Raw genomic sequence first — 6,707 nt, forward strand, 5'->3', positions numbered from 1 at the left:
ACCCAAAAAGAAAGTAAACTTTCTCTTTTTTCCCCTGAAGGCCAGAGGTGATTTTACAACTTGGGACTAGGTGTTCTTTCTAGTTTGTTTTTTATCCTCTTTCAGAAAATGAAAAGAAGGTTTTGTCTCCTTGATTACATTTGAAAGGAATGGCCTCTGGGTCCTAGAGAAAGATGGTTTCTGGTTGTTAGGCTAACAAGAGGCTTTAAAATGTAAATCTAAAAAGAAGCTTTAAAATGTATTTCCATATAAAAAAAATGTAAGAATGTGCAGGTGGAAGTTTCCTGGGAGAGAAAGAAAAGGTGGAAGAACGAGTCACTCACACAGGCCCAGAGGCCTGCCTACTTTGTGACAGATGTACCTCCTGTGAGGTACCTTAGCCTGTATTACCGCTAAGACCACTGGATCCCCGGGACAATCTTTTTTATAATGCAAAGTGGGATGGGGGTGCATTCACACAAACATGTGTGTGTTTGTGTGTGTGTGTGCAAGCCCCTCCTCCCCATGCGTGCGCATGTGTGTTTAATGAGCAGTAGGCAGGACATTATAAATAATTATAATGTGCCTAGGAGAAGGTCAGAAGTTAGGAAAGAAGTGTGGCACTGGAGTGATTGAAGACTTATTTACAAGTAAACAAATCCACTCAAAAGAATTAGCCAACAATTTACAGGCACTGCAGAAGCAAAGACAAATCTCTTAAAATTGTGCCATCCCATGAGCAATCCTCAGTACAGAATTACATCCAGAAGACATAAAATCGTACTGTGAATGTGAAATTGGAGACAATTTAAATCTTTATTGCAGACCCTTAAACTTGCCAGACGGAAGATTGTATTACATGATGCATGGCAGCGGATCTTTGAAAATCTTCCTCAGAGTGCCACTGTCTCTGCCCCAATGTTTCCTCAATTGCTTTCTCTAAAATTCAGTTTTGCAGAGGAATCCACGTCCATCTTCCCTTCTCTCTTCCCCCTTCCCCTTCTCCTTCTCCCCCTCTCCTCCTTTCTCTGTCTCTTTTTTTCTCCCCTCTCCCAGACTTAAAATTCCCTTGGAAGTGTTCTCTGCTTCGTCTCATGCAAACATTTGCATCCTTCCTGACTTCTCTACTTCTGCTTTCTCTCTGTCCTTTAATGATCAAGCAGTAAAATAGAACATGTAGTCTTGCTAGACCTCAGAACAGCAATGCTTGACTCTGAGCACTTGCCCCTTCTCACCCCACAAAATAAGAGTAGGCACATGTGTGCTGAGAGCCAGGATGAAGAGCTCTACCTTGTTCATGCTAGCTCTTCAGCACCTGCTTAACACAGGGGTGGCACTGGTTAGAATTGTTAACTTTTACCTTTCTAGCAGAACTGTTGAGAACAGAATTAGTCAAGGTGTTAACGAATTACTGAGTCTCCTGCAGGAACAGACTAGCCCGTCAGTATGTTTGCCAGCTAGAAAGCAATGCTGAAAAGCTTCCTATGTTTGGAAGATGGTAGCAGTGATTTGAATATCGCAAGGAGTATGCTCACTGTTTACTTTTCTCACCAAAACGGAAGAATCAAAATCTAACAGAAGAAGGAGAAGAGAGATGAATGAAAATGAATGAGAGGAATGGGGGGGGGCGGGGATTACTTAAACATGCTCTTCATTGCCATCTTTCCAGACTTTCTGCTCATCTCAGACCCCAGACCATGTCATTGGATTCCAGACTGTCTGAGTAATTGCCAGTTTCCGATACTGTGGCCCCTTCCCCTTATTTGTGTATCCATAAAAATGCTATTATAAGACCATCTTATTTCAAACAAGTATTGAGTGGTTTAGCTAATGAAGTTTATATGGCAATCTAATTATAGTGTTTCTTCTCAGTGAAACTCCATTAACATTGTTTTTCAAGAGACTATATGCTAAAACTCTTTCATCAGGTTAAAAGAAAATCCTTCTGATGAGAAAGGAGAAAAAAAATAAATAAAACCACACAAGAGAGAACGTAAAAGGTTTGCAAAAGAAAAGCTTCTAGAGAAGTCTTTAAGATGATGTATTTATTGTATATACACATAAAAGACTGTTTTCCAAGTATTGTACACAGTACAATACTAGATGAGTAGCAAGGTGCTCATCATACAACACTGCAAATATTCCTACAGCAGAACTGAAAGATCAACATGGATCATTTCAGTGTATCAAAAATACAAAAAACAAACCAAAAAACAAACAACCCCCCCCCCAAACAAAACCCATGACTGGGAGTCACTGTTTCACTGTTCTGATAAGTAGAAGCTTTTGAATGTTCTTCCTGACTCAGAAGCCTGAAATCTATAAACTCTAATGGTGCCTTCACACTGAGAATCAAAGGACAACCAAACAGCAACAATATACTCATGCTACTCATCACAGAAGCTAATTGGATATATTGAAAGTCAAGATCAAAATTATAAACGTTCATGGTCCCAGAGCTAGCGCCCCTAGAACTAGTTAAAACTGTTTCTGTCTTTTTTTGTTTGTTTGTTTCATATTCAAGCTCAGAAAATTGTCACTTCATTTGGAAATACCATCTTAAAAATATTAAATAAAATACAGTAAAACACCTACCATTTGGAGAAGTAAAGATCCTGCCCGAGGTCTAATCAAAGGTGGTTCCTGAATGGATCCACAAAAGAACAGAGCAGGGGGCTGATAACCTACAAACTATTCTCAGAAATGCCAAAGGCTCACATAGGGACTCAGTTTCCAGCTCATGCCTTGATTTGGGATGATTCCACGTTTGCATAAATTAACCACAGAACTATAATATTTTCCTGCTAGGGTTCCAAATTTAAAACCCTACTCTGCCTTCAGGTCTGTACTACAGATCTTCATAAAGCAAGTGAAGTTTTGATGGAGTTGACAGCAAGTAACCTCAAATATTTGATCTGCTTCTTGCCTCTCATCTGCTTAAAAGCATTGTTTTCTGATTTTCTTTTGCCTGTGTGCTTAGTGGTAGATCTCTCAAAAGATGTGTAGTTCGGGTGGCTTTGGCAAAATGCTTTTATGCTTCTTCTCTTATATAATAGCCAGAAATGGTTAGATCTGGATTCAGTTTAAAAACATATTTTTAAAAATATGCAAACCAAATAAACAAAAGCAAAAAGGGAGTATTTTGATTCACTTAAACCTCATTATACATATCATCAGACATCTAAAGAAGCAGCTACTTTCTGATTTCTTCCATTCTTTCTTTCTTTCTTTGCTTATTGTTGTTATTGGTCTTGGACTTTGAACCCAGTGCCTGGACCCTGTTCCTGATCTCTTTTGCTGAAGGCTAGAGCTCCTAGCCACAGCTCTACTACTGGTTTTCTGGTGGAAATTACAGTCTCTTGGATTTTCCTGTCCAGGCTAGCTTTGAACTGATATTCTCAGATCTCAACCTCCTAATCAACTAAGATTACAGGCATGGGCCACCAGCCCCTGGATTTCTGATTAGTTTCACAAAGAAATGGTTTCAAAAGCAAAGACATGTCTTACACAAAGAATTTGAAAATCTCTGGCTATTTTTAAAGGCACAGAACCGAAATTTTGTACTAAAATCATTTATAATGGTTCTTCTTGTTTTATAACATCATCAAGGATGAGTAGATCATTTTATCAAATCTCTCTCAAGCTGGTTTCCATTTTCTAGGAGTGGTCATGTTTCCATTATATTGTGAAGACAGTGTCTTCCACTGAGATCTTTCTAACTGTGTCATATCAAATTATTGGTAAATTAGTACAAAGGTTTTTAGAAGAAAATTAAAAGTGCTAAACTTCCATTTTGTTGAATGTAATTTAATTCATGAGTAGAAATGTCCCTTGTGTTGATTTTACTTGCAAGAAATTCTAATAACCTAAATATTAAAATAGGGAATTGATCGATTAAAATATTTAGCAGAATTATACAATGAGAAATTTATTTTCAAACCATGGTAAATGACTAGAAATTATGAAATGGAATGTAACTACTAAATATCTTTATTGCTCATTGATGAGGTTCATGTTCTGTTCCCTTTTTAGTCATTTAAACAGTTCCATATGTGTATATTAAAATTGTTTCTTAAATGAAAATCTATATTACCCAATTTAAAAGTGATCTTTACAATTTCCCTTAGAAGGTTTAAAGAAGTAAATTTATTCATGGGGTTGTAGGAGCTACAGCTAAATAAAAGTAGTCCCTGAAATAGGAGTGATTTTTGTTTCCTTGTTAACTTTTATTCTGCATTTATATTCACCAGACAGGACACCATTAGCTTAGATTTACACAACTAAATGTGAAGTGTAAAGTAAGCAAATCACAAATTAATCTGTTCTACAAAAACAGGTAAGAGAGGAAGTGTTTTACCTGGTGTCCCATCAGTACAGATAACAGTCTTCAAGAGTAGTGTGAATCAGTGAGTCTTTGCTCAGCTTTTTTTTCTTTTTATTCCCATAATTTAAAAAAATACTTCCGCAACTAAGGATTTGCAAGACTTGAATTATGGAAATTTTGGCATGATGGCTATCAAATAACATGTATTAGAATATGCAGATTAAGAGTACTTAAAATCTAGGCATTTTATAAGGATGGCTAATTGATGTTGAGTAAAATAATGATACACTATTCACTATTATAGCTGAACATGAGATATGGCTAAATAAGCACTTAACCATTGTATATACAGTTACTTAGAAAATACATTAATGGTGGGAATTCTACTAAAGGAATAGATTGTGGATGTCTCAGGAGATGAGGTTGAGAGGATCTGAAAGAGAGCACCGTGGAAACACACTGAAGGAAACACGGTCGAAACTACAGCTGTCTTTTTAATGCACCTGATAGAAACTTTTGTGCACTTGAAGGCACTTCATTAAAACATCTACAGTTTGTCTAAGTGTCAAATATAGCATTTTATCAATGAGATGCAGCACTGGAATATTGTTCTAAGGCAAATAATCACCAATTGTAGCTTGGGTTCTTAGTATTTATGAATGTGTTTCAATCATGAAATTTAAAGTACCAGGTAAAATTCATAGGATCATAGAAAATACTCTGTTCTATTAGAAAGTGAATAGAAACAGATATAGGTAAATTATAGATAATCTCCTGGCATCATAAACTAGGCAATGATCTATTAATACACTTACATACATAGGTGGGAAAGGAGACAGACATAGAGCAGAGAGATCCATACCTGAGATTTTGATGGGACAAATATAGTATGGTTTGGTATCAACTTTGTACTTATTTAATCACAGTTTTTTTTAATTTAAACAAGTATGGTAAAAGATCCAAGCATATAATATTGGCACAAGTTAGAAGGGTCAAAACCTCACAAACATACTTCATCTGATTTCACACCCTTGAAACATTGGTTCTGAAACCATGCACATGTAGAGATCAGCTGTACCTCCAAGATAAGTTTTTGGCAGTTGCTAATAAAGAACCTGTGATGTCCTGGCTTGTCACATGTTTACTGAATATCATTCAGAGTACACAGTATAAGAGTGGGGAGAATTATGTTTTGTATTGTCTTCTTTGAAGTTTTGGGTCTCTTTTCATTCTCCTTTCCCTTCTCTGTCTCCTTCTCCTTTTCTCTCTCCTCTCATGGTTTGGCTCCTTTCTTTCCTCCTCCTCCTCCTCCTCCTCCTCCTCCTCCTCCTCCTCCTCCTCCTTCTCCTCCTCCTCCTCCTCCTCCTCCTCCTCCTCCTCCTCCTCCTCCTCCTCCTCCTCCTCCTCCTCCTCCTTCTCCTCCCCCCCTCTTCCTCCTCCTCCTCCTCCTCCTTCTCCTCCCCCCTCTTCCTTCTCCTTCTCCCCCCTCCTCCTCCTCCTCCCCCTCCTCCCCCTCCTCCTCCTCTTCCCCCTCCTCCCCCCTCCTCCTCCCCCCTCCTCCTCCTCCTCCTCCTCCCCCCTCCTCCTCCTCCCCCTCCTCCCCCTCCTCCTCCTCCTCCTCCTCCTCCTCCTCCCCCCTCCTCTTCCTCCTCCTCTCTTTTGGAAAATAAAAGCACTTCTTTCTTCTTCCCACTCTCCCTCCCTCCCTTCCTTCCTCTCTTTCTCTCCCTCTATCCTTCCTTCCTTTCTCTCTCTCTTTCTTTCTTTCTTTCTTTCTTTCTTTCTTTCTTTCTTTCTTTCTTTCTTTCTCTCTTCCTCTCTTCCTTCCTCCCTCTCTCCCTCCCTCCCTCCCTCTCTTTCTTCTTTCTTCTTTCTTTTTCTTTGTTAATCTCCAAGAATGATAGGAAGGGAAGGAGAGTAGAGTGAAGAGAGAGGAGACCCATTATCTAAAGAGAACATATGCTTCTAAAGCAATAGCATTGTTTGGAACTTTCCAGATCAACTATGATCACTTATATAAGGTGGTCAAATAAACAGTGCAACATCAGGTATACTTTTTTACTCAAAAAGTTTTTTTTCTTTTGTGCTAATATGGACTCAAAATGAACAAAATGTCTTGCAAAAATTCAACAAAGATTGTGATACTGAATTTACACAGGCATGCATGAAAACTAGGGTCTTTGTAGGAAATAACTTCCTATCCAATCTCACAGTGCAAGGCAGACAAATATCTGTATTAAATAACAAGCACCCAAGAAGCTGACAAATAGTGATGCAAACCTCCTTCTGGTGTTACATGGGTCATACATTTCCTTGCCAAACTATTGGCAAACGTTGGTTTTCTCCTTAGCCTTACGGAATAATAGAAATTTATACCCACCGAAATCAATCCAGATTTTACTTA

The sequence above is a fragment of the Perognathus longimembris genome, chromosome 12, assembly GCF_023159225.1.
Source record: "Perognathus longimembris pacificus isolate PPM17 chromosome 12, ASM2315922v1, whole genome shotgun sequence".
Taxonomy (NCBI): domain Eukaryota; kingdom Metazoa; phylum Chordata; class Mammalia; order Rodentia; family Heteromyidae; genus Perognathus; species Perognathus longimembris.